We start from the raw sequence: 26949 nt of genomic DNA, 5'->3' as shown, positions 1-26949 counted from the left end.
GACCAATTAGCACTTACCCAGTTTTGAGATTATTTGAAATTCATGGCCTTTCTAACAAGGAGTGGAGCTTTCCTCCCATATAGATGAGAGAATTCAGCCCCAAATGGTATTTGAGCCAAAGACTTCTGAGTGTCACATGGATATTGGCAACTCCATCATCATCATGGAGAAGGTTTGGGGTGGAAGAGAACCTTTACAATTCCTGGGAAAATTTTAGGCTGGGACTGGAGTCAGGAAAACTCCTCTTTGTGAGTTTAAATCCAGCCTCAGACACTTATTAGCAGGGTGACCCTGGGCAAGACACTTAACTCTGTTTGCCTCAGTTTTCTCATCTGTAAAATGAGCTGGAGGATGAAATGGCAAACCACTCCAGAATCTCTGCCAAGAAAACCCCAAATGGGGCCATAAAGAATTGGACAGGACTGGAAAAACAACTCAACCACAAGAACATTCAGAAAGGAAAGTGGTGATTTCAAAGATTCAACATAGATTCACCAAGAATAGTCCATGCCAGACTAACCTCATTTCATTTTTTGACAAATCTTTGACAAAGCTGCCCTAAGAGTGGTTGACTTTCCCTCCTTGGAAGTCTTCCATCAGAGGCTGGCTGATCACCTATCAGGTATGATATAGTGAGGATTTATTTAGCTTAGGGTATAGGTTGGACTGGACAGCCTCTGACATTCCTTCTAAGTCCAAGCCTGTGATTCTATTAACATCTGTAGATGAAGGGAAAGCTATCCATACAGTTTAGCTAGATTTTAATGGAGCATTTGATAAAGCATCTCACACTATTCTTCTGGATAAGGTAGAGAGATGTGGAGATAGGTGATAGTACCACTAGATGGATTCAGAATTGGTTGAATGACTATTTTCAATGTCAATGTTGTAGGAAGTCTCCAGTGGAATTCCTTAGGGATATGTTTAGCCCTGTGCTGTTTGACAATTTTATCAATGAGTTGTACATAATGACCCTAAATAACCTGCTCATCCAATTTTCAGGTGACACAAAATGTGCTGGCTAACACAAGGCATCTGTATTGGTAATTAAGGTGGGACTTTTTTTTTGTTTGTTTTACTGTTTTCTCTTTTAGAATGCTAAAGTAATCAAGTGCCTTTGATTAAGCCTTATTAGGTGAAAAGCCCCAGGCACACACCCTTTTGCTGCTTAGGTATGAGCCCTTCAGGGCCCTAAAAAAGGTATATAAACTCAGAGGTTAGCATTTTGTTTGGGGCTCTTACCCACTGGAAGAGTGTCCTGAGACTCTGGGCAGCTGTTGTTAAGAGTCCCCTGGCTTGTAAACCCAGACGTTGATGCTTCTCTGGTAACTATGAATTGTGATTTGAATCAGACAAAGTCTGTCTATTGATGTTTGTAATTTCTATTTGTATTTGCTCTGAAGTTCAGGGTGCTGACTTTTCCTCCTGAACTAAGTGAGTTATACATGTACATTTGATTAAAGTGAGATTGTAACCCCTTAAAGTTACTTTCTTTAGTAAAGCAGATCAAAAGAACCTGTGCTCTTGTTGCTGGTCTTGTTGGGTCTTACACCCCTACAGCAGCTGCTAGGTACATTGTTGTTACAGCATCACGGAATCAGGAGCCAAAAAGATCTTTACAGGCTGAATTCAATAAGATGAAATTCAGCAGGATAAATGCAAACTCTTCTTCTTAGATTTAAGAAATCAACTTCACAAGTATAGAACAGACCCCAATTTATCTTAAAAAAAAAAAACAAAACCAAAACAACCCAACAAAACCATCCGGGGTTGTTAGTTGACTGAAAGTTCAGTATGAGTCAGCGTTGCGATGTGGTAGCCAGAAAAGCTAATGAAATCGTGGAATGTATTATGAGACATAGAGCTTCCAGGAATAAGTAGGCTACAGTGCTGATGTATTCTGCCCTAATCAAACCACATGGGACTGGGAACTCCATGAGAACAGGGACTATTATTTGTCTTTCTGGATTTGCACATCCCTATAGTGGCTGGCAGATGATAGGTGCTTAACAAATGCTTGTTGACTTGACCACATCTGGATTATTGTGTTCACTTGTGGACACTACAGTTTGAGAAGGACGGAGTGTCTAGAAGAGGACAACCATCAACAATATCATCAGTTCCCATAGATTTAATTACCATCTCCATGCTGACAATTCTCAGATATGCCTATCCAGCCTCAAGCTCTCAGCTGACCTCTAATCTCACCTTTCCACCTGCCTTTAGACATCTGAAACTGATGTCCAGTAGACATCTTAAATTCATTATGTCTAAAACCAGAGTCATCTTTCCCCCTAAATCCTTCCCACCTCCCACTTTCCATGTTACTATAGAAGGTATCACCATCTTACTAGTACCTCGGACTCACAACCCTCAATTTTTTTTTTAAAAGAGGCCACTCTTTGCCTCATTTCTTATTAAGCCTTAATCACTGAATAGGCTTTGCCTCAGTCAAACTGAGACCTGTTAAAGACCTGAGCTTGAAAAGGCCAAGCTCCCCCACTGCATCCTAGGCCATCTCCAGTTGTCCTGATCTATATCAGGTCATTGGACCCAGATGGCTCCAGAGGAGAAAGTGAGGCTGGTGACTTTGCACAGCTCTGCCTCACTTAAATCCAATTCACTTGCATGTCATGGCATCACCTTCCTGATGTCACGGTCCTCTTTGAGAACGGACAAACAGCAAGCAACCTAAGGAGTCATCCTGGACTCCTTACTATCTCTCACCCCCATATCCAATCTGTTGACAAAGACACCTTTGCAAGGTCTCTTCAATATGCCTCCTTCTCTCCTCTGGCACTGCTACCACTCTGGCATAAGCCCTCATCATCTCACACCTGGACTGTTGCAATAGGCTGCAGCTAGGTCTGTCTGCCTCAAATCTCTCCCCTCTTCAATTATTCTCCATTCAACCACCAAAATGATTTTCCTAAAGCCCTGATCTGACATGATCTGATTTCCCACACCCTGCCCCCCCCAACTGCAGTGGCTCCCTATTACCTCAGAGATCAAATACAAAGTCCTCTGCTTGGCCTTCTTTTTTTCCTTTTTTTGCAGGGGGGAAGGCAGGGCAATTGGAGTTAAGTGACTTGCCCAAGGTCACACAGCTAGTAAGTACATCAAATGTCTGAGGCCTGATTTGAACTCAGGTCCTCCAGACTCTAGGGCTGGTGCTCTAATCACTATACCACCCAGATGCCCCTCTGGTTGGCTTTCAAAGCCCTTAATAACCTAATTCTCTTTACAGCCTTCTTACCCCTTTCTCCCTGCTGAGTACTCTTCAACCCAGTGACAAACCTGGCTGTTTCATGAACAAGACAGTCCAAGGGACTCTCAAAAGTGTTGATTCTGCAGCACTCAGCTATTCGTCCACCTCTCACAGCCTTACACTGATACTGGAAAAACCCTAGGTTTAATTACATAGATTTTTGTTAGCAAAGTGATGTCTCTGTTTTTAAGTATGCTGTCCAGGTTTGCCATAGCTTTCCTTCCAAGGAGCAAGTGTTTTTAAATTTCATGACTATAATTGCTATCTGCAGTGATCTTTGAGCCCAAGACTACAAAATCTGACACTGCTTCCATTTCTTCTACCTCCTTTTGCCACGAAGTGATAGAACCAGTTACCAAGATCTTGATTTTTCTTAACGTTAAGCTTCAAGTCAGCTTTTACATTCTCCTCTTTCACCCTCATCAAGAGGCTTCTTATTTCTTCTTCCCTTTCTTCTGTCAGAGTGGTATTATCTGCATATCTGAAGATTGTTGATCTTTCCCTGGCAACCTTAGTTCCAGCTTTTGATTCATCCAGCCTGCATTTTGCATGATGTACTCTGTATATAAGTTAAATAGTTGTTTGGTTAGTTGTTGTCCTTCATTCTTGAAGAGGACCAAATGACGTCACTATGCTAGACCAAAGTTTCAGTGTGCCTGCCTCTGGCTGATCAGACCAATACAAACTCCAAATGCTCTACCACAGGTCATGTACAAATAGTCCGTGTGAACGTTTGGGGTGGATTCTTCTAAATTTGTGCATCCTGTGTTTCCTTTGAGCTGTTTCAATTGTGCTTTGCTGTGGGCACACGATGCTGAGTGGTCCTGTGCCAGTATCACCCATGTTCCAAAGTTCTTAAGAGAGACCTTGAGAGTGTCCTTGTATTGCTTCTTTTGACTACCATGTGATCCCTTGCCCTGTGTGAGCTCTCCATAAAAAAAAAAGAGTACATTTTGCATCAGAACAACATGGCCAGCCCATTGGAGTTGCTCTCTCTGAGGCAGTCTGAATGCCTGGCAGTTTAGTTCAAGAAAGGACCTCAGTGTCTGGTACCTTATCCTGCCAGGTGATCTTCAGAATCTTCCTAAGACAATTCGGATGGAAGTGATTCAGTTTCTTGGGCATGGCAGTGGTAGACTGTCCAGGTTTCACAGGCATACAACAATAAAGACAACACAACAGTTTGGTAGACCTTCAGTTTGGTAGTCAGTCTAATAATGTGTGGTGGTGGCTGATGGAGCACCTGTGTTTTCTTGGTGTTAATCATTAGGCCAAAATTAGCACAAGCAGCAGAGAATTGGTCCATACTTTGTTGCATCTCAGCTTCAGAAGCTACATTGAGTCCACAATCATCAGCAAACAGAAAATCATGCACCAACACTCCCTCCACTGTGTCTTGGCTTGTAGCCTTTTCAAGTTGAAGAATTTACCACCAGTGTGGTAGCTGACGATTGATGCCATGTTCATCCTCATTGAAAGCATTTCACAACATGAATGAAAACATCATGGACAATGGACAATGCTCTCGTGCCTTCCCAGTCACCAAAGGAGCAAAACAAAGCTATGTGCTTGTTCCTATGCTTTTTAGCAGGATGTTTTCAGTCATGTTGTCAAATGCTTTCAAGGAGGGTAAGTTAAATAGATAAGGTGACAGTATACAGCCTTGTCCTTTTCTAATCTTAAACCAATCAGTTGTTCCATGTTTGGTTCTAACTGTTGCTTCTTGGTCAACACATAGATTCCTCAGGAGACAAGTAAGATGATCTGATTCTCCTCTCTCTTTGAGGACTTGCCACATTTTCTTGCGATCCACATGGCACAGAAGTTGATGCTTTTTTCTGGAACTCTCTTGCTTTTTCCATAATCCACTGAATGTGGGTAATTTGGTCTCTAGTTCCTCTGCCTCTTTGAAAACGTAATTCTTGAGTCACATTTTGTTGAAGCCTGGCTTGCAGAATCCTAAGCATGGCCTTGCTGGCATGTGAAATACGCTCAGTTCGTGCAGTAATTTGAATATCCCTTGGCACTGCCCTTCTTTAGGACTGAGACATAAACTGATCTTTTCCACTGGCCACTGCTGAGTTTTCCAATTTTGCTGGCGTATTAACAGCAGCACTTTAACAGCATCATCTTTTAACATAGCAAGAGGTTGACAAATGCTATTCATATTCACTCATTCACTCATTCATTCATTCAATCAATCACAAATGTTTTGTGCTTGGACTGAACTAGAGACAGCTGGACTCCGGCTTACTTGATACAAACAGATTGAGGGACGCTTGCCTGATTGACGGAATGACTGACAGACACACAATAACCTACACAGTCCAGGAGGATGACCTCTTCCTCTCCCAGAACGTCCCCCAGGGATTTGACCTTAAGTGTGAGAAGGACTAAGGGGAGGCTTGGGGAGGGCGGGGAAGGGCACCACGTTACAACCAATAGTAAGAAGCGAATGAGGAGGAAGCCACCGCCTCCATCTGGTTTGGCCAATGGAAGCCGCCGGGACCCACGTCTTTCCCCGCCCCTCCACCCATCCTCGTCCCGCCACGGCCCAGACAGTTTCCAAAGGAGTATCAGAGGTGCACAATAACCAATAAGCGCGGCGCTTAGGGAGGGGCGGGTCTTCTCTTAAAGCCAATGGACGTTGTTGTTCCCCTCTGGAAACAGCCTCGGGATCTTTCGGATTCCTTCGGGTGCTCCCTAGGGGTTAGGAAGGGGCGGGGGGAGGAAGGAGGGGTCAAGTTGCAGCCTTCGGGCTCCACCACGCATATTTTTCGCTTTGTCTCTAGCGCTTGCGCAGTAGGGTTCTTTCTTGGAAGACGAAAGGAAAGCGTCTTAAGGGAGGGAGGGGACTCCCCAAACCGCTGTCCAGTGGGTCACTGGGGCTGCGGCATCATTGGCCATGGCCGCAGCTTGTAGCGGCGTCCCAAAACTTTAATTTTGGAACCCAAAAACGTAAGTGAGGTCCCACCGAGATTTGAACTCGGATCGCTGGATTCAAAGTCCAGAGTGCTAACCATTACACCATGGGACCCGCTGGCTGCTGGAAGCGGCCGGCAGCCTTCTCAAGCAGCAAAAGCAGTTGGGCTGCTCTCCCCCAAGTGGTGGCATTTTCCCGGGGGCAGAAATGGAATCTTGGGGACCTGGGATGCCCACGAACGGGACAGCCATTGGGGTTGGCAGGGCGAGCTGCAAGAAAACCTCCCTGAGCTCCAGCAGCAGCAGCAGCAGCAGGGGTGCGCTCCCCGGCTCCCCGGAGGAATGAACTCTTTTCGCCGAGCACGCACCGTGCAGTTCGGGCTCCAGGCTGTCCCTGCGAACCTGGCACTGGGGACCTCCTTGGAACGAGGAGAGCTGATACAGGCGAGGGAGAGGAGTTCAGACGCTGCGTCTCCTCTGCCTCTTGCCTCCTCCCTCGCTGTCCCGTGCCGCGCCCCCCGCCCCCCCCCCCCCCCCCAGCCGGTACCCGTATCGTGCCCGCGCCTTGTCCTTGAGCTTTGCCGGGGGAAAGGGCTTCCTCCCTCTCGGCGCTGTTTATTTAGGTATTTATATATTTATTTAAGAGCACGACTCCTAGAAAGGATGAGGTGGCCAAGTGGGGAGGGAGTCAGCCTAGGAAGAGGCGGGCTGTGGGTTCGAATACCCCACCGCGATTCCTAATTTGACTGCAAGCTAAAAGTAAAACGTAGTGAGTTTCAAGCAGCGCAAAGTCCTCCAATAGTTAACACTTCCCCTCCGACCCCAACACATTTAGGGAAGACTACAGCTACCCGTATTTGGGTCTGTTTAGCACTTGCTTGTCTGAAACCTCTCCTTGAGGTCGAGGTCATCAAAGGAGATGATGAACGATCATCTTTCTGGGGATTCAAACTTTCCCTGGTTTAAAATGGGTGGGCGGCTCCATCCCCATCTTTCATGATAAGTTACAAATTCTTTTATCTCCCAACTCCTAGAGACTTCTAGAGATAAGAGGAAATGTGGAGTTGTAGGAGTGCTGGGCTTGGAGTCAGGAGCTGAGTTAAAATCTCTTCTTGTGTGACTATTTACTTCTCTGGGCCTCAGTTTCTTTCTCTGTGAAATACTAAGGGGGTTGCATTGCATGTCTTCTGAGGTCTCCTGTAATCTACTTCTCCATTCTCTCAGCCACCACTAATACTTTCTCTAATACCCTCTCCTTCCCGTTGACTTGCGTTGTTGAGATGGTCTTTACCCTTGTCCAAAATTTCTTCCATGACACTATTGGACTAATCTTCCTTTTGCTATAAGACTGACCGTGCTCACTGGTCGCTCAGCAATAATCAATGACTCCCTGTTGCCCCCCAAATAAAATTCAGACTCTTTTGCCTGGTATTCAATGCCACAATCTGGTCTTCTTTACCTGTCTAGCCCTATTTCATAGCTTCAGCCCTCTTTCACCCCCTCTATCCACTACCTAAATGACCTCTGTCCCCACAACTCTGTCTTCATTCTCAGCCCTCTCTGCCTTTGTTCATATTGTGCCTTCTGAACTGTGCCTGCTGAATTCCTATGCATCCTTTAAAGTTTATACAATTTCCTTTTCTGATACCCCTTTGGCAAAGACCTTCTTCCACAGACCTCACACAGGACTTTGTTTTGTTACTCTTTTATGCATTTATGATTTAATATTGCATTTGATAGTTTGCTTCTGGGTCTTATCCTGCTCAGAACTGTAGTACTCCTTGAGGGCAGGGACTCTGCCTAAATCTAAATTTTGTATCCCTCCCATTCCTTAACACAGGACACTGTGTATACTGGTAAACAAATGTTTATTGGATGAAAGAGTAAAAGCCTCTCCCTTTCCCCTTTACTTCCTTACAGGGAGGACAAATGTGAAAGTACTTCAATATTGATTTCAGAAGATGCAGAAATTTAAATGCTCCCAATTTGAAATTGTGCTAAGAAAGTGGTTAAAATATCCATATCCTTCAGATATCTCACTGCCAGGCATATGCCCCAAGGACATCAAAGATAGAAAAGTCCTATATGTGCCAAAATATTTATAGCACCAACCTTTATAGAGAGACGAAGAGCTGGAAACCAAGTAGATATCCATTAGTTGGGTAATGGCTAAGGAAATTATGATATTGTCCATTTAGGTGGCTCCCTCCTGAACTTGGCATTCACAGACTGGGGGTAGGGGTAATGATTTTTACTGGCTTTTGGGTACTCTTTGGGTAATTATAGCTCACAAGCCCCCATTGGTGCACTTGCTTTTAATAGTCAGCCAGCAGATACAGTTCGATCAAAGCAAAGATATTTACTAAGACAGCATAGTAAAGCAGTAGCTTCAAAACATTCTCATCAGAAACCTGGGACACACTCTCCCACAAATACATGCTACGTCAGAGTGAAGAATAGGCACACATTTCGAGCAACAGACATTGATGTTTATATATATGAAATACAAGTTGCTAATGCAATCCACACCTGATACTATAGGGCTCTGATGTTCTTTCACTTCTCTTGGTGTCCTTACATTGACACCCTTTGGGCTAAATGTCTCTGTTGGTCTAATTACTTATTTGGTCTCCCTAGGTCCATTCCTATCCTCAGCTCAGCTCCCAATTGTCAGAACCAATTCTCCCTTGAATCTACAGTTGCTTTTCTTCTCTTCTTCCAGAGCTGTTGCTATTTGAAACTGCTTTCTGCTTCCAACTCTATTTGTATTTCTTTCTCTGCTTCTGACATCTATGTGGTGTCTCCTTCTAAATAAGTAGCCTTTGCTGCAAGGTGCCAGGGCCCTTAGGGAGAGTGATAAAGAAGGAGGACAAAAGAAGAGGAAAAAAAATTGTGAACCCTCATTGCCCTTGGTAGAGGTGTAGGGATCTCACTCCTTGAGTTGGTTTCCTGTCTTGATTGTATTTCAACTCCCGGAACTGTTTCTAGGGCTTGCAAGCTTAGCCTTTTTAAAGGCTACGTGGGGAGTAGCAATTCTTTACCCAGTCCAGCAGTGAATTGAGCAAACAACAAGGCTCCATACCCTTCCAGTGACTCCATCCATTAGCTTCACAGAAACTAAAGGTGGGACTAATACTATGTAGCAATCATTTTAACTCTGAGCCCAATTTCCTCAGGTGGTACCTAGGTGGTAGAGGGCAGACTGCCTCAGTTTTGACAGAAATGCTTTACATTTCTCTTCTTGCATTATTTCCTTAGAAAATACATTTCTTTGCAAAAATTAATTGATTTCAATTGGTTAAACTGATAGTGGGGTGCAAATCATCCAAAATGATGGGTGGGCCTGATAGTATTAAAAAAATTTCCCTAATCCCTTGGGGTTACCTTTAGAACACTGAGGGACAGCTGCCCTGTAGGGACTCGATTTACCATTGAGAGTGGGATAAAGAATCCCCAGAGTCTATATGACTTTAAGAGTCTGTCCCTTTGCCCACCAATTGGGGAATGGCTAAATAAGTTGTGGTATGTGATTGTAATGGAATATTATTGTGGTATAAGAAATGACAAGCAGGATGATTTCAGGAAAACCTGGAAAGATTTACATGAACTGATACAAAGTGAAGGGAGCAGAACCAGGAGAACATGGTACACAGAAAAGGCAATATTGTTTAATGAAGAATGTGAGTGATTTAGCTATTCTCAGCAATACAGTGATCCAAGACAATCCCAAAGGACTGATGAAACATACTGTCTGCCTCCAGAGAAAGAAATGACATTGATCGAATACAAGCTGAAGCATACTATTTTTCACTTTCTTTCTTTTTTTTCTTTTGAGTCTTTTTGTACAAAATGACTAATATGGAAATGTTTTACATAACTGCGCATGTATAACCTATATCTGTTTGCTTACCATCTCATGGGAGAGGAGGGGAGGGAGGGACAGAATTTGCAACTCGAAACTTTAAATAAAAATGTTTAAAAAATTGGAGAAATGAAGAGTCTATGCCTTTCCTTCACAAGTCTCAGTTTTCTTTCTGCTTCCATGCCCAAAGCTTCTGCAGAAACACACCCTACCTTCCCAGAGAGTGTCTTAAAGTGATCAAGAATCATTACCTGGAAAGCAATTTGAAAAATAAGCCAAAAAATTTTACTAAACCGTAAATATGCTTTGACCTAGTGATACCACTACTAGGCCTATACCCCAAAGAGTTCAAAGAAAGAGGAAAAGGACCCACATATACAATAATGTTTATAGCCGCTCTTTTCATAGTGGCAAAGAATTGGAAACTAGGGAGGTTGTGCACATCAACTGGAAATGGCTGAACAAATTATGGTATATAAATATAATGGAACATCATTGTGCCATAAGAAATAACAAAAGGCATGGGTTCAGAGAAACCTGGGAAAACTAGTATGAAGTTATGAAGGATGAAGTGAGCAGAACAGCAGCAATCACATTTATGTTTTTTTTTTAAAGATAATATCAGGACTAAGTTTATAAAGTTATATCACATTCGGAAATCAGTTCAGTGCTCCTCCTGACAGGACAAGCCCCAGAAGATAGACGCTTCTAGCTATTTGCTCCTTTAAAAAAAAGTTTAATTTTTGAGTTCTGAGTTGTCTCTGTCCACCCCTCTGAGCCCTGCATTAGAGAAAGCCAACATTTTGTATATATATATACTTCCATATATCAGTTCTTTCTCTAGAGGTGGATAGCATTTTCCTTCATAAGTCTTTTCTAGTTGATAGGAAAGATCATATTATTCAGAATAAGATCGTATTACTCAGAGTAGCTTAGTCATTCCCAGAGTTACTCTTCCAACAATATTGCTGTTACTGTATACAATGTTTTTGCTGGTTTACTGTGAATTAGTTCATGCAAATCTTTCTTTTTTTTTTCTTTTTTTTTAGGCAATCAAGGTTAACCAGGGTCACATACCTAGTAAGTGTCTGAGGTTGGATTTGGACTCAATGTCCTCTTGACTCCAGGGTCAGTACTCTATCCACTGTACCACCTAGCTGCCCCTTTCCATGTTTTTCTAAAACTAACCTGCTCATCATTTCTTACAACACAGTAGTATTCCATCACAATCACGTACCATAACTTGTTTGGCTATTCCCCAATTGATGGGCATGTCCCCAAGGTCCAATTCTTTGCCACTACTAAGAGAGCTGCTATAGATATTTTAGATATTTTATTATAGATTCTTTTCATCTTTTCCTGATCACCTTGGGAAACAGACCCAACAGTGGTATTGCTGGGTCAAAGGGCACACACAGCTTTATAACTCTTTGGGCATAATTGTAGATTCCTCTCCAAAATGGTTGGATCAGTTCACAATTCCACCAACAGTGTATTAGTGTCCCAGTTTTTTCTTAGCCCCTCCAAATATTAAAACAAACAACTTTGAAAGACTTAAGAACTCCTCTTTTCAATACACTGATCAATCATGTTTCCAGAAAACCAAAGATGAAGCATATTACCCACCACCTGGCAGAGGAGTGATGGATTCAAGATGTAGAATGAGATGTACATTTTTAGTCATGGCCAATGTGGGGATTTGTTTTGATTGACTATACATTTTTTTTTAAACAAGAGTTTTTGTTTTTCTTTTTTCCAATGGGAAGTAAAATGTGGGAAGAAAAAAATAAATACTTATTAACTGAAACAAATTAAATAAAATCACTGACAATTGACAGGAGGCTGACTCCTGGCTCCATACACTTGGCTTGGTATGAAGTGTTCTGGGATGCTTCTTTGGACATGAAATGGATTGGCAGTCATCACAGACAGCAGGCACGGTCCAGGGCTTTGCTGAGGGTGTGTCCAGTGTAACTGTGGCTAAGGGCTAACTAGAAGGAATTCAAGGAGGATCAGGGAAAATGCAATAAATCCCTAATTAAGGGACTTGGAAAAAATGCATACATAGATATCACACATGCTTATCATCTGAAAGAATAGATGTGGGAGGGAACAGCTGAAAGCTCTGTATAATATACTGAAATTATATATCTTAGAGCTAGAAGAGATCTAAGAGACTGCTGAGTCCAAAACCCTCATTTTACATGTGAGAAAATTGTGACCTGGAGTAGATTATTTCTCTCTGGGACTCAGTTTCCTCTCCTCACCATTATCTCTTGTTCTCTCACTCTCTCACTTTCTCGCGCGCGCGTGTGTGTGTGTGTGTGTGTGTGTGTACAGGCTTTGAACAGTATTAAGATTTAATATTTTAACATTGCACAAATATTTTTGCAATGTTCTGTTTGTATATGCTATTCATGTATATAACATATGTATTTGTGTATATGAGGACAAGTAGGTGGTGCAGTGGACAGAGCACTGGGCCTGGAGTCAGGAAGATCTGAGTTCAAATCCAGCCTCAAATACATACCAGCTGTGTGACTCCAGGCAAGTCAGTTAATCCCTATTTTCTTCAGTTCCTCATTTGCAAAATGGGGATACACTGGAGAAGAAAACAGCAAACCACTTCAATATCTTTGCCAAGAAAATCCCATGGTCAAAGTCCACGGGGTCACATGGGATGGGACAGGACTGAACAACAATGCACATGTACATACACATGTACACACACACATAAGCACATATATACATGCATACATATATATGCACACAGCCACACATACACATACACATATCTATATCCATATATATCTATATGAGGAGATTGGATTAGATGGACTGTGAGGTCCTTTTTCACTCTAAATTGGTGATGGTCATAAATAAAACTGCACAAATGCTCAGCAGGGTTACCCAAATGTTGTCGTTGTCGAGTTGTTTCAGTCATGTCCCACTCATCTGGGTTTTCTTGGCAAAGTTACTGGAGCAGTTTGCCATTTCATTCTCCAGCTCATTGTACAGATAAAGAAACTGAGGCAAACAGGGTTAAGTGACTTGCCTAGGGTCACACAGCTAGTAAGTGTCTGAGGCTGGATTTAAACTGAGGAAGATGAGTCTTCCTGATACCAAGCCTAGTGCTCTATCCATTGTGCCACCTAGGGGCAGAGCTGAAATTTGAGCCCAAATGACTGACTCCAGATTCAGCGCTGTATTCCTTTTCCTCAGTCAAATTCATTTCAGTATTTATTATGTACCTCTTATGTTCAAGGTACTGCACTAGGATCTGGGGATTCCAAGACATGACCTAAAAAAGCCATACCTGTCCTCAAGGCATCTAGGTGGTACCTTGAATAGAGTACTGGGCTTAGAGTCGGGAAGATCTCACTTCAAATCTGGCCTCAGACACTCATAAGCAGTCCAGTCTTGGGAGTCACTTAAACCTCAGTTTCCTCAACTGTAAAATGAGATAAAAACAGCACCTATATCACAAGGTCGTGAGTCTCAAATGAGATATTTGTAAAACACTTAGCACACAGTGCCTGGCACTTAGTAGGTGCTTAATAAATGCTTCGTTCCTTCCTTTCCTCAATAAGCTCTTATGGATAAAATATTTAAAGAATAAATAAATATGATGTAATGTAAGTAAAGAAGGAGACTTAACTACAGGAACCAGAAAAGCCTGTTTCAAAAAAGTGACACCCAAGTTGAATCACCAAGGATTCTTGAGACAGAGGGTCAGAAGAGATGACATTTCAGGCAGCGCAGAGGTCAGGAACAGCAAGTTAGCCAATGTGTCTGGAATGAACAGAAGGAAAAGAGAGAGCATGTGTAATGTCTAAAAAGATAGACTGGAGTCAGTAATGACGGGTCTGAAATGCAATCTGAGGAGTCTCTGCCTTACTGATAGCATGAACGTAATAAGTGTTTATTGAATTAGCCCAGAGGCAAGAGAACTCAAGAACCATATAACCAGAGTAGGAATAGGGCCAGACTTGGGTTTTAGGACAATCATTTCCGTGGCTGTGGGGAAGATGACGTTGTTCTGTATTATTAATCATTAGACTCCTTTTAACCCCTCGTGGGACCCTGGGCAAAGTTTTGTGAACGGCCTCCTTTTTAGATTTTCCATTTTGACACATTCTCAAACTATCACAAGAGGAAAGTTACACTGACAGATCATTTATTTTGAAGCAATAATTTACCTGTCTTATTATTCTCCATTTCACAGACTTCAGTACCATATGCCTGGTTAAGCTTGCCAAGTGTGTCTGCATTCTTTTGTGCTGGTTAGAGTAACATTTGAGATTTGGGACTTTGTAAAGTGGGAAGAGGGGGAAGGGGCCCGGGGAGGGTCAGGAGACCCAAGGTTTGCTTCTGGCTCTGCTACTAACTTGCTGTTGGACTTGAGACAAATTGCTTCCCCTCTCTGGACACGTGTCCTCCCCTTTGAAATGAAGGGGCAGGTCAAAGCTGAGATTCCTCATGGTTCTAACGTTCTATTGTTCTATTTTTGGCTGTTGCAAGTGTCTGATCCACAGCGTTTTTAGCAAAGCTTATCCTGGCAGCATGCGTTAGTTAGCATCGGACACATTTTCAGAGTAATGCTAAGAAAAGTGACTTAATTGCTGGCTACCCAATGGATTTGATCATTGTATACATGAATTGTCTCCCACCTGCCTTCATAAAAGAAAATTTGGTATTAAAAGCTTGTGTTAGGAAGAAGAATGGAAGAGTACTAGGCCTGAAGTCAGGAAGGCCTGGATTCAAATCCAGTTTCTGATACAGGAAGCTAGTTGGCACAGTGAATAGAGACCCAGACCTGGAGTCAGGAAGATCTGAGTTCAAATCGGGCCTCAAACACTTACTAGCTGTGTGACCCTGGGCAAGTCACTTAACTGTGTTTGCCTCAGTTTCCTCATCTGTAAAATGAGCTGGAGAAGGAAATGGCAAACCACTCCAGAATCTTTGCCAAGAAAACCCCAAATGGGGTCATGAAAAGTTGGTCACAACTGAAACGAGTGAACAAAAAGATTGTAGAGTCTCTGAGGTTCAGTTTCGTCATCTATAAAAATCAGGATAATACCTAATACACCTACCCCTCCCCTCCAGGAATGTTATGAAGCTCATATAAGGTAAAGTATAATAACGTGCTTTGCAACCCTTTAATACCATAGAAGTGTAATACTGTTATGGTTCAAGTGAGGGATTTAAGTCATTGGTAAGTCCTCAGTACTGTATATGAGTGCCTGCAGCGTAACTACAAGAGGAATGCCCCAGTTTAGGAGATTTCAAGTATAGAACACTTTGAAATGTTTGTATTAAATAGAATATGTCCCATATGTGTGTGTATTTATTTATTTATTGACTATAATATGTGTATAAAATATAAACTGCGCTAACACTTTCAGGACACCCTATATCTATCTAAATATCTTTATTTAGGCTCATGGTTTCATTTGTTTGGGCAGTCCTGATAAACAGATGCCTTCTACCTATGGAGGTTAGTAACTTATACAAATTAAATAGGACCTAATATGTCCCATATATAATTTATATATATGTATGTGTGTGTATATATATAATTTATCTATAATATATGTATAAAATATGTGGGCCCCAAAATGTCCAATCTTCAATAAAAGCAACTGAGGCAGAGCTCTGAGCCAATAGCAATTTATTAAAGGGACCTGGCCCCCTTTAATGAATTGGATCTCAGATTTTCCTCACAATCTCAGATGCCCTCTCTCTTCAGGGCCTTGGTTTTCTAGTGTTTGCCAGGATGACACAGAGATGATACAGATGATGCAGAGTAAAATAGAGGATTCTGTTGGTTGATAGACCTATACCTTGACCCTCCAAGAGAACCTACAGTCCAGTCCAGGGTTGATGAGGGCTGTGGCCAAAAAATGGGCAGGACTGATAGTCATAAGATGGATAGGACAAGGGTCACCTGTTGGCCAAGTGCTCATGGCTGTTTCCTCATGTTGGGCAATAGAGAGGAACAATGAAGGCTGGCAGGACAAAAAGAAGTTGGGTACATTCTGTATCATTAGGACATCTCAGTCACACTGGACTTGGTCAATTACTCATCAGGCAAAAAGGGGAGAGAGGTCATCTAGTTAGCTTATATAAGAATCTGTCTAAATATGAGATATGTAAAATATGTACTAATATTAGTTGATTGACTAAATATATATTAATAAACAAATATAACAGAAATAATCACTATCCCTATGGAATCACACTAAACTGAAAAATACTTATTGGAATAAAATGGAGGTTAAATTAATCATTTGACACAAATATAAACTGCACTAACACTTTTGGGACACCCTATATCTATCTAAACATCTATATTTAGGTTCATGATTTCATTGATATAGGGCAGTCCTGACGAGGGGATGCCTTCTACCAAGATAGATGAGTAACTTCTGCAAACTAAAGTTTCAGAGAGCTGACACAGATAGGTAAGTCCAAAGTCACCCAAACACTCTCTCTTGGGGGCAGCAGTTGAATCCAAGTGTTCATGACCTAGAAGTTGTCTCTGTAGTACGCCATTGTCTTCCCTTGCTCTCTTACTCTTACATATATGTGTGTATATATATATAGTCCTAAAGTATTATTAAAGCTTTAGAAGCTTCACTACAGTAAGATTTTTGGAATACCCTGTGTAGGTATACTTCTGTGTGTGTCCATTTCATACATATGTGTATAGTATATATACATGTGTGTGCCCATGCACATATATGTACACGCCTATACACATATGTATGTATATAGGCATATATGTATGGATAGATAGTAAAGAAATACATAGATAATCATAGATATAGACCTGTCTATAAATTTAGACATCCCTATAGACCTTAATACATATATTTGTATTATATATGCAAGTATAGATACATACTTCATATATTAGAGGTCCATTTGTCTATATATGTACCTAATAGATATGTGTGTGTACATATGGATACACACGCATATATATGTATACATATGTGTGTATGTATGTATGTATAATATCTATATTAGTCCAGATGGTACAGTGGATAGATGGTTGGACTTGTAATTAAGAAGCCTGAGTTCAAATCCAGCCTCAGACACTTATTAGCTATGTGACCTTGGGCCAGTCACTTAAATCTCTGTCTGCTTCAGGTCTATGAAATGGGGATAATAATAGAACCTGTCCTTCAAGATTGTTGTGAGGATAGAATAAGCTTAATATTTGTAAAGCACTTTGCAAATCTTTTTTTTTTCCGTTACTGAATACTTTTGTTCTGCACATAGAAGCCACTAAAGATCTGGCCTGTGGGCTCATTGGAGCTGCATCACAAGTACATGGCTCCACACATCAACACCAGGGTTGGGGATGAGACCAGGTGATTCTTCTATCCCAGTCACAAGATGATAAGCATTTTCCGACAGAGAGCCACATGTCAGGTAATCTCTGGTGTAATACAGTTCTGATGAATTAGGGAGAACATCCCAGAAAGGTGGAAGGGAGAGGGAAGTTAAGCAGCAGAGGCCCTTGTCCCCAAAACAAAACTGGTCTAGTACTTGGTGCTGCCCATTCTTAGGACAGGAGCAGACTCATGCAGAGGTAACTGGCACTTGCGAACTCATAGGCCTCCTGGCCACAGAGCTTACTTGGCCCCAGGGTTTCTGAAGTTCCTTCCAGAAAATTTAGCCTTGCTGCCCAGCTCTTTCTCAATTCTGAGAAGCTGGTTATACTTGGCCAGACTCTCAGATCAGCAGGCGGCACCAGTCTTGATCTGCCTGGTGCAAAGGCCCACTACCAGGTCTGCAATGAAGGTATCTTCAGTCTCCCCAGAATGATGGGAAACCATTATTCGCCAGCCATTGGACTGGGCCAGCTTGCACGCCTGGAGAGATTCAGTCACGGAGCCAATCTGGTTCACTTTGAGGAGGAGGCAGTTGTAGGCTTTCTTGTTCACAGCCTTTTCAATACGCTTGGGATTGGTCACTGTGAGATCATCCCCTACCACCTGGATGCCTGGAGTAGCAGTGAAATCCTTCCAAGCTCCCCAATCATCCTGGTCAAAGGGATCTTCAATAGACACCACTGTATAGTCCTTGATAGTCCTGGGTAGTCCTGGATAGCTTTCTTAGAGGTCCCCAAGCTCAGAAGGGGAGATGTATCTGCTGGGATCATCAGGAGACTTGAAGTCCAAGTCGTATTTCCCAGATTGGAAGAATTCTGAGGCAGCAACATCCATGCCAATTACAAACTTATCAGTCTTGCCAGATTTACTAATAGCAGTCTTTAGAGGTCCAGAGCTTCTTTATTCTCCAGGATGTTAGGAGCAAAGCCACCTTTATCCCCTATGTTGGTGGTGTCCTGTCCATATTTCTGCTTAATCACACTCTTCAGGTTGTGGTAGACCTCAGCTCCAATGTGCACGGCCTCCTTAAAGCTTGCCGCTCCAACAGAGAGGATCATGAACTCCTGCACGGCCAGCTTGTTACCAGCATTGGAGCCACCGTTGATCATGTTGAAGGCTGGAACTGGAAGGATGACTTCATCATTGCTTGCAAGGTCAGCAATATGGCGGTATAGGGAGACACCTTTCTCAGCAGCTCTGGCCTTACAAACAGCCAGAGACACTCCCAATATGGCATTTGCACCAAATTTAGATTTATTTTCAGTGCCATCCATCTCTATCATCAATTTGTCCATCTTCTCCTGCTCCATAATATTCAGTTTCTTGCTAACTAGGGTCCGGGCAATGGTTTTACTGATGTGCTCAACCGCTTTTGAGACACCCTTCCCCATGTAGCGGGTCTTATCATTGTCTCAGAGCACCAGAGCTTCATGGATACCAGTAGAAGCCCCACTGGGCACAGCAGCTCAGAATTGACCTTTTTCAGCATGTGGCATTTCCACAAGAGTCAAAGATCTCTCTTGCATGGATCTTGTAAATAGACATGCTGAATTTCTGGATGGAGCTTCCTCTGCTGGGCTCAGAGAACAGAGGCCGAGGGGGTCTACGTACACCAAGAGGGAGTGCTAAGTGGGCCCACTTTGCAAATCTTAAAGTGCTATATAAATGTTAGCTATTATAGAGGTATATTTATTTTTATATATTCTTTTGCTTTAATAATAATTTTATTTTTTAAAAGGTGGCGAAAATGTTAAGGGACTCTATTATCTGCTACTCTGGACCTGGTTCTGAACAGCAAGGATGGACTGATTGCTAAAACATAAAAAAATAGATGAAATCTAGCCACAGTCTGACCTCCACCACAGATACGTTAGAGCCGATCTCAAAGGGTTCAGATTAAGGATAGGTAGGATCTCATAGGTAATATTCTGCAGAAGAAGTCAGTTCCAGAAGGATAGTGAGCTTTTGTTTTTAAATATAGAGGTATATTTATTGAGCCTTATTACACACCCTCCCTTTGCCCTCCCCGCACTTGACCCTTATGGTGATACGTGTGTCTATAAGATAATAGACCACTGTAAGCTCATGTAAGGGAGGGCCCCTTGTGTATCTGTGTCTTATCACTTAGAGGGCTGCATAAGCCACCAGCCCCTTTTTCTGTTCCTGGTCCAGTTGTGTCACTGAAAGGCCCTGAGGCATAGATCTTGAAGCAGCAGTATGAAGATCCTATTTCAGAAGGAGCGGGGCCTCTGGGCATAAAGGTGACAAAGACAGTCTTTGTCCTGCTCTTCCTACTTGGTCTTTGTGCTTTGTGCTGGCACTGAATAAAAATAGGCCCAGAAGAGGAGGCCTCTGGGGAAGCTGGAAAACCACAAATCCAGGCAACAGAAGCAGTCTCATTCTAGACTGGACAAGCCTGCTATGGGCATCTATTCTTGTGGGTCTCACTGAATAAAAGAGAAACTGAGGAATGAGCTTTTATTAAATGCCTACTATGTGCCAGGCACTCTGCTAAGGGCTTTGCAAATATCTCGTTTGAGACTCACAACCATCCTGTGAAGTAGGTGCTATTTTTATCCCCATTTCACAGTTGAGGAAACTGAGTCAGAAAGTGAGTTTAAGTATCTCGTTCAGGAGCACAAAGCCAGTATCTGAGACTGGGTCTTCCCGATTCTACACCCAGCACTCTGAACACTGGGCCTCCAGCTGCCTAAATAGAGAAATTATTTGGGTGCTAAGGGGAGCAGAGTTTTCACTCCTTTTTACATTTCAGATGTAGAAAGGACCTGTCATTCCAATCCATTTGGCAAATGCTGAGTTACAAACCTTCCCTCTTCTTCAGTGCAATATATATTAATAGTGTTTAGCATTCATATAATGCTTTACGGTCTGTGAAGTACCTTACATATGTCATCAGCCCAATGAAATTGGTGCTATTAGCACCTCCATTCTACAGATGAGGAAACTGAGGTTTAAAGATGAAGCAACTTGCCCAGGGTCTCACGTCTTAAGGGTCTGAGTCTTCCAGCCTCCCAGTCTAGCTCTCTTTGCCACCTGTCTGTTTTCCCCAGTCCCAAATACAAAATACTGCCTTCTAGATCTCCTCCTTTGACCTATAGGAAAAAAAAAACCTTTTGTTAATTGTTATTTCCATCTTTGAACCACCTGCATTTTGGGAGTGTAACTCAGGATATAGATAATTAAAAAGAAACAGCAGATAACTCTAAATCTCTTTCTACTGGGCTTTGACACAGGTTTTACACACACACACACACACACACACACACACACACACATAACTTAGTGTGGGAGTCATGTGGAGTTTTGGGGCCAGGACAGGTGACTAGGAAGGGCCTCCTGTCCACTTTCCCTGAAAGTTTCCTACGTGGTGATTTTGTGGCTGCACCAGAGAAACCAGAGCTCACACACAGAATTTCCATATTCTAGTGAAACATATGAAAGGATATGTTCATAGTCGATCAAAGTTTCTGATGAAAGATCACAGGCCAAAGACAGAGGCACTGCAGATTTTTTTTTTGAGGGGGGAAGGCAGGGCAATTGGGGTTAAGGTCATACAGCTAGTAAGTGTGCCAAGTGTCTGAGGCCGGATTTGAACTCAGGTCCTCCTGACTTCAGTGCCGGTGCTCTACTCACTGCGCCACCTAGCTGTCCCGCTGCAGATTTTCTTGCAGGCATTATTAGGATGAACCCATCTTGCTTCTCATGCCCACCGTATGTGGGCGCCATGTACCACCATCAACCCTAGGAGCCTTTGTGAGTTACGGACTCACCAAAATGGCTTCTCAGCTTTCTTATTCTAACCAGGCAATGTCTAATCTCTAAGAGGTGTCATCGATATTTCACCAGTTTTACTTGATTTCCAGAGATTCTAAGGCAATGATTAGGAGGGAGAGTCCCTAACTTTAAGAGCTATGCCTTCGACTCTTTTAGAGGCAGCCAGCTGGCTCAGGGGGTAGAGTACTACACCTGGAATCAGGAAGACCTGAGTTCAAATCCAGTCTAAGACACTAGCCATGGACAAGTCACTTAACTTCTGTTTGCCTCAGCTTCCTCAACTGTAAAATGGGGATAATAATTGCACCCACCTCTCAAGGTTGTTGTGAGGATCAAATTTGTAAAGTGCTCAGCAGTGCCCGGCATTTATGCTTATTCCCTTCCCCCCAAATATCACCGTGGGTTGATGGTATGAAAAGAAGGACTGGCTGGTCTGCAAAATGTTATCATATAGTCCACACACAGGAGGTCCCACTTACATGACCTGTTATCCTAACTCTATTAAGGCTAGGACAGTGAGGCCTCTAACAGAACTCAGGAAGAAGTTCCCCACCCACACGTGAAGGTAGGTACATATGTCTGTATTTGTTGTTCTTTTACAGAAAGTCTTCCTTTCCCTGCTTGTACTAGGCTTGGGACAGGTGACTGTCCAACATCTGGAACGCCTGCCCCTTAGCATTATGTTCTGGGCTTTTTGTCGAGGTATACCTGTCAGTCATGACCTGCTACTCATTGTCTCAGCTCCTATCTACCCCTTACTTCTAGCCTTTCCACATGTGATACATTGTTTCAGTCCCTTAAATCTCAAGGTCATGGTTAAACAGTTTAATTAGATCAGTAAAAACATTGTAAAAAAAATTACAAAGTCTTCAGTCGCTTATATCATTTAAAAAAAGCAACAGTCCAAAGGCTTTCCAGCTCCAGTTCCCAAGGAGAACCCCTGTGTCTTAGCTGGGAGTTATTTCTCTACCTCCTACACTTTCCCAAGCTATGCCAAAGGAAGATGGTCAGGGATTTGCTTTTGCATTTGCTTAAGAATATTCCCAAAAAACATATGGCAGGACTGAGGGATCATAATAGTAAGTCATGGCAGTTAATTCAGGTCCAGAGGCTACATACAATTTAAAGTTCCTTTTGTTTTTCCAAGATAAGGTATTGAGGGGTCACTACAAGCCATGTTCTTTTCCACTGACTCTCTTGGACTCAGGCTGTTTCCGTCTCTCTTCTCTGAGGCCTGCGTCAAGCATGGTCAGGTTCATATTTGTACACTTCTGCAGGTTAATGGAGTAGGGAGCTGTTAAGCCAGGGGTTATAGGTTAATGAAAAGGTACATGAATGAATTTTGTTTTTTGTTTTTTTTTAATTAATTAATATATTTGTAGTTTTCAACATTCACTTCCATAAGATTTTGAGTTTCAAATTTTCTCCCCATCTCTTCCCTCCCCCCACAGCAAGATGGCATATAATTTGATGTAGGTTCTGTATATACATTCATATTAAACTTATTTTCACATTAGTCATGTTGTAAAGAAGAATTAGAACCAATGGGAGAAACCACAAGAAAGAAGAAACAAAAAAAAAAAAAGAGAGAGAAAATAATATCCTTCAATCTATATTCAGACTCCACATTTCTTTTTCTGGATGTGGACAACATTTTCCATCATGAGTCCTTTGGAGTTGTCTTGGATCCTTGCATTGCTAAGAAGAGGTAAGTCTATCAAAGTTGGTCATCTCACATTGTGGCTCTTACTATGTACAATGTTGTCCTGGTTTTGCTCATTTCAGTCAGCATCAGTTCATTCAAGTCTTTCCAGTTTTTTCTGAAGTCAGTCTGCTCATCATTTCTTATACCACAATATTATTCTATTGCATTCATATACCACAATTTGTTCAGCCATTCCCCAATTGATGGGCATCCCCTCAATTTCCAATTCTTTGCTACCACAAAAAGAGATGCTATAAGTATTTTTTATACATGTGGGTTATATTTGTATGATCTCTTTGGGATACAGACCTAGAAATGTTCAAGAAGAATCAAAGGGTATGCACAGTTTTATAGCCCTTTGGCCATAGTTCCAAATTGCTCTCCAGAATGGTTGAATCAGTTCACAACTCCATCAAAAATGCATGTGGTTCCAATTTTCCCACATCTTCTCCAGCATTTATCATTTTCCTGTTTTGTCATGTTAGCTGATCTGTGATGTGATACCTCAGAGTTGTTTTGATTTGCATTTCTCTAATTAATAGTGATTTAAAGCATTTTTTCATATGACTATAGATAGCTTTGATTACTTTGTCTGAAATCTGCTTGTTCATATCCTTTGACCACTTATCAACTGGGGAATGATTTGTATTCTTATACATTTGGCTCAATTCTCTATATATTTTTATCAGAGACACTGGTTATAAAAATTCTTTCCCCATTTTCTGCTTCCCTCATAATCTTGGTTGCATTGGCTTTGTTTGTACAAAAACTTTTCAGTTTAATGTAATCAAAATCATCCATTTTATATTTCATAATGTTCTCTATCTCTTGTTTGGTCACAAATTCTTCCATTCTCCATAAATCTGACAGAAAAACTATTTCTTGCTCTCCCAGTTTACTTATAGTATCAGCCTTTATATCTAAATCATGTACCCATTTTGACTTTATTTTAGTAAATGATGAATTTTGTTGTTGTTCAGTTGTGTCTGATTCTTTGTGACCCCCTTTGGGGTTTTCTTGGCAAAGATACTGGAGTGGTTTTCCATTTCCTTCTCCAGATCATTTTACAGATGAGGCTTAAGTGACTCGCCCAGGATCACACAGCTAGTAAGTATCTGAGGCCAGATTTGAACTTAGGAAGAGGAATCTTCCTGACTCCAGGCCTGGAATTCTATATATGGTGCTACTGTAATCTGGAATGTACTCCAGCACCCATCTCTCTGTCAATTTGTTCTTCCAACCTTTCAAAACTCACAAAGTTACAGCCTAGTCCAATACTACTTGACCCAAGAGCGGGGAAAAACAAACGGAAAGAGCCAAAGAACAGAAATTTGTATTCATGGGGCTATGTGTAGATCCAGGTAAGGAGATAGGTAACTGGTAACAGGAGACCATTGCCACAACTGCTACTATCCTTCTCGCCTCACATGGAGGCTTATAACAGTCTTGTTCTCTCTAGCAAACAGGGAGAGGATAGAGACAGCACTGGCCTGTTGGTTTCTTTTTTATGCCGATTCATTTCTGGCTTAGAGTCTAATCAAAAGTCTGCTTCTTCACTATGTGGTAAAATCTCCTTTCCAGTGTGTTCTCCCCAACATCTGGTTAGCAGATTACTAATAGTTATAGCGTTGTGTAACAACAATGCTACTTGCTGCTACTGTGGCTATGTAAGGCAAATAACACCAGCACACAGGAGGGCTGCTAGCACAGGTTCTTTGATCTGCTTTTCTAAGGAAAGCAACTTTAAGGGGTTAACAATCTTACCTGAATTAAACATACATATATCATTCACTTAGTTCAGGGGGAAAAGTCAGCACCCTGAACTTCAGAGAAAACACAAACAGAAGTTACAAGCAGAAATTATATAAACAGAGCAAAATAATGCAAATCAACAGATAGGTTTCTAGCCGTGTAACCAAGACATTACATACATAGTTTCCAGAGAGAGAAGCACCAACATCTGGGTTTTTCAAAACAAGGGGGATTCCTTAACGGCTACCCAGAGTCTCATCTGGTCAAATCACACAACACTCTTCCAGGGAGTAAGCCCCAAGCAAAATGCTAACCTCAGAGTATATATATACACTTCTTCAGGATCAGAGGGGGTCCACAACCATGCAGCCTAAACCCATGTGACCTAAGCCTTTCTGTGACTTAAGCAGGTCATCAACGACTCCTGATTCAATCAAAGACTCCTGACTGAAACAAAGGCAGGACTCAAAGGCACTTGATTGCCTTAGTGCTGAGAAGCACTCCAAAACAAAAGAAAACAAAAAGTCTCACTTTACTTGCCATTACACCTTGCAGGCTCTGAAGCCCTTGTGAGGATTGTATCATCCAAGCTTGTAGAGTATTCTCATTAGGATTTGGCTTAGTCTATCCCTGTTTCAATGGAATATAACAAAATGGAGTTTAATACAAAAAAAAAATTATTCCAACGGTGAATGTAGGGCAAGTAATAGTAAGTTTAATTCAATAAATTAGCTCTAACAGGGAATGCAAGCTAGGGATTATTTAATACTGTATGCATAAATTAGGTCAGATTTGAGTTGTCATGTCTGTCGTGACAGATCTTAATATAGGTACAATTTGCCAGTGTCACCATTAGTCAGCATAGGCTTATGACACAGAGGAGTCATGCTGTCCTGATGCTTGATACATTTGAATGTGAAGCATGTAAATTTAAAGTTAAACAATCATTGTTAAAAGTACCATTATATTTGCTACATTTCTCAATGTCGTTCATCTTGGCACATACAGTATAATAAGCTGGTCTCCCAAAAGACTGTAACTTAGCTTTATAAAATGGAAGTGATTCATAAGTGATTGTAGATAATGATTTGAAATTAACATTAAATTGTCTTAAGTTTTTTATTTTCTCATTTTTCTAAAAAAAAGTGAAATTATATTACTGCATGATAGACAAACACATAACCAGTTTGAAGAAAAAAAAATCTACCACAACAGCTGAAACTAATAAAGCAAAAACAATAGAGAAGAGGTACAGAAACACAGAATAACAACCTAAATCCAGAAAATATAATACATTGTATTTATGATTGGGATTAACAAGCACTATTAATGATGAAGAAAAAAAGTGCATTGTTTGTTTTAACTGCAAATAGTATGTTTATTATTATTCATTTATATTTATCATATATTTTGTTAGTTTATTGTATATTATTAATTAATATAATATAGCATTATTATTCATTATGTTTATTATTATCAAATGTTTATTAATTTAATTTTATTATTTTCCCCAATAATAAGCATTTATTTTTTTCTTCCTCCCTCCTTTCCACTTTTTCAAATGAGAATAAAACCTAAAAACAAATACTCATAGTGAAAAAAATAAATTTCCAACAGTGGCCATGTCTAAAAATGCATGTCTCATTATAAATCCATCATCTCTGCTAGAAGGTAGTTAGCATGCTTCATTCATCCTCAGGCTTCTGGATTCAGGGTTTGTTGTTGCTTTGTTGAGAAGTCTAAAGTCCTTGTAATATTGTTGTCAATGTATACATTGTCTTCTTGGCTCAGCTCATTTGAAACAATAAATTGAAATGACATCTTGAAAGTGTACATGCAGAATACATCGGCAAGGGTTGATAATTATTTCAGAGAAAATTAGATTCTTTTAATAATCAAAAACAGTCAGAAACAGGTGTCTGACCTGAAAAGGAAAGCTTATATTGTATAAGATAGCTTACAGAACCATTAAGTGTAACAAGCTTTATTCAACTGGAACAGTGCTGGTGCCACCTCAGCCAATTGAGGGGGTCAAAAGAACGGTTGTCGAACGGTATGTTAAGCAACTTCGAAAGGTCTGACTTGCAAATTACACCGTGGAAAGAAGAATAATCTATTATGTTTGAAGATCTTTTCTCTTAATTGAGAAGCTACAACCTTCCTGTTTTGCAGTCAAATGGATGAAGCAACAAATGTAGTTAAAATGTCCATTCAATTACATATGTGTGATATGTTGTTGCAG

General features: G+C 41.3%; 1 non-coding gene and 1 pseudogene across 1 annotated transcript; both read right to left on the bottom strand.

The window, feature by feature from the left end:
- Nucleotides 1-6233: 6233 nt before the first annotated feature.
- Nucleotides 6234-6305, bottom strand: TRNAQ-UUG. Its single transcript has one exon. It is a non-coding gene; the product is annotated as a tRNA-Gln (tRNA).
- Nucleotides 6306-17695: 11390 nt separating this feature from the next.
- LOC118848367 lies at nucleotides 17696-19000 on the bottom strand (annotated as a pseudogene).
- Between the last annotated feature and the right edge of the window lie 7949 nt (nucleotides 19001-26949).

This window comes from Trichosurus vulpecula, chromosome 4 (genome assembly GCF_011100635.1).
Source record: "Trichosurus vulpecula isolate mTriVul1 chromosome 4, mTriVul1.pri, whole genome shotgun sequence".
Classification (NCBI taxonomy): Eukaryota; Metazoa; Chordata; class Mammalia; order Diprotodontia; family Phalangeridae; genus Trichosurus; species Trichosurus vulpecula.
Note: the sequence above shows the minus strand (reverse complement) of the source record. Positions and strands in the feature narration are given on the sequence as shown.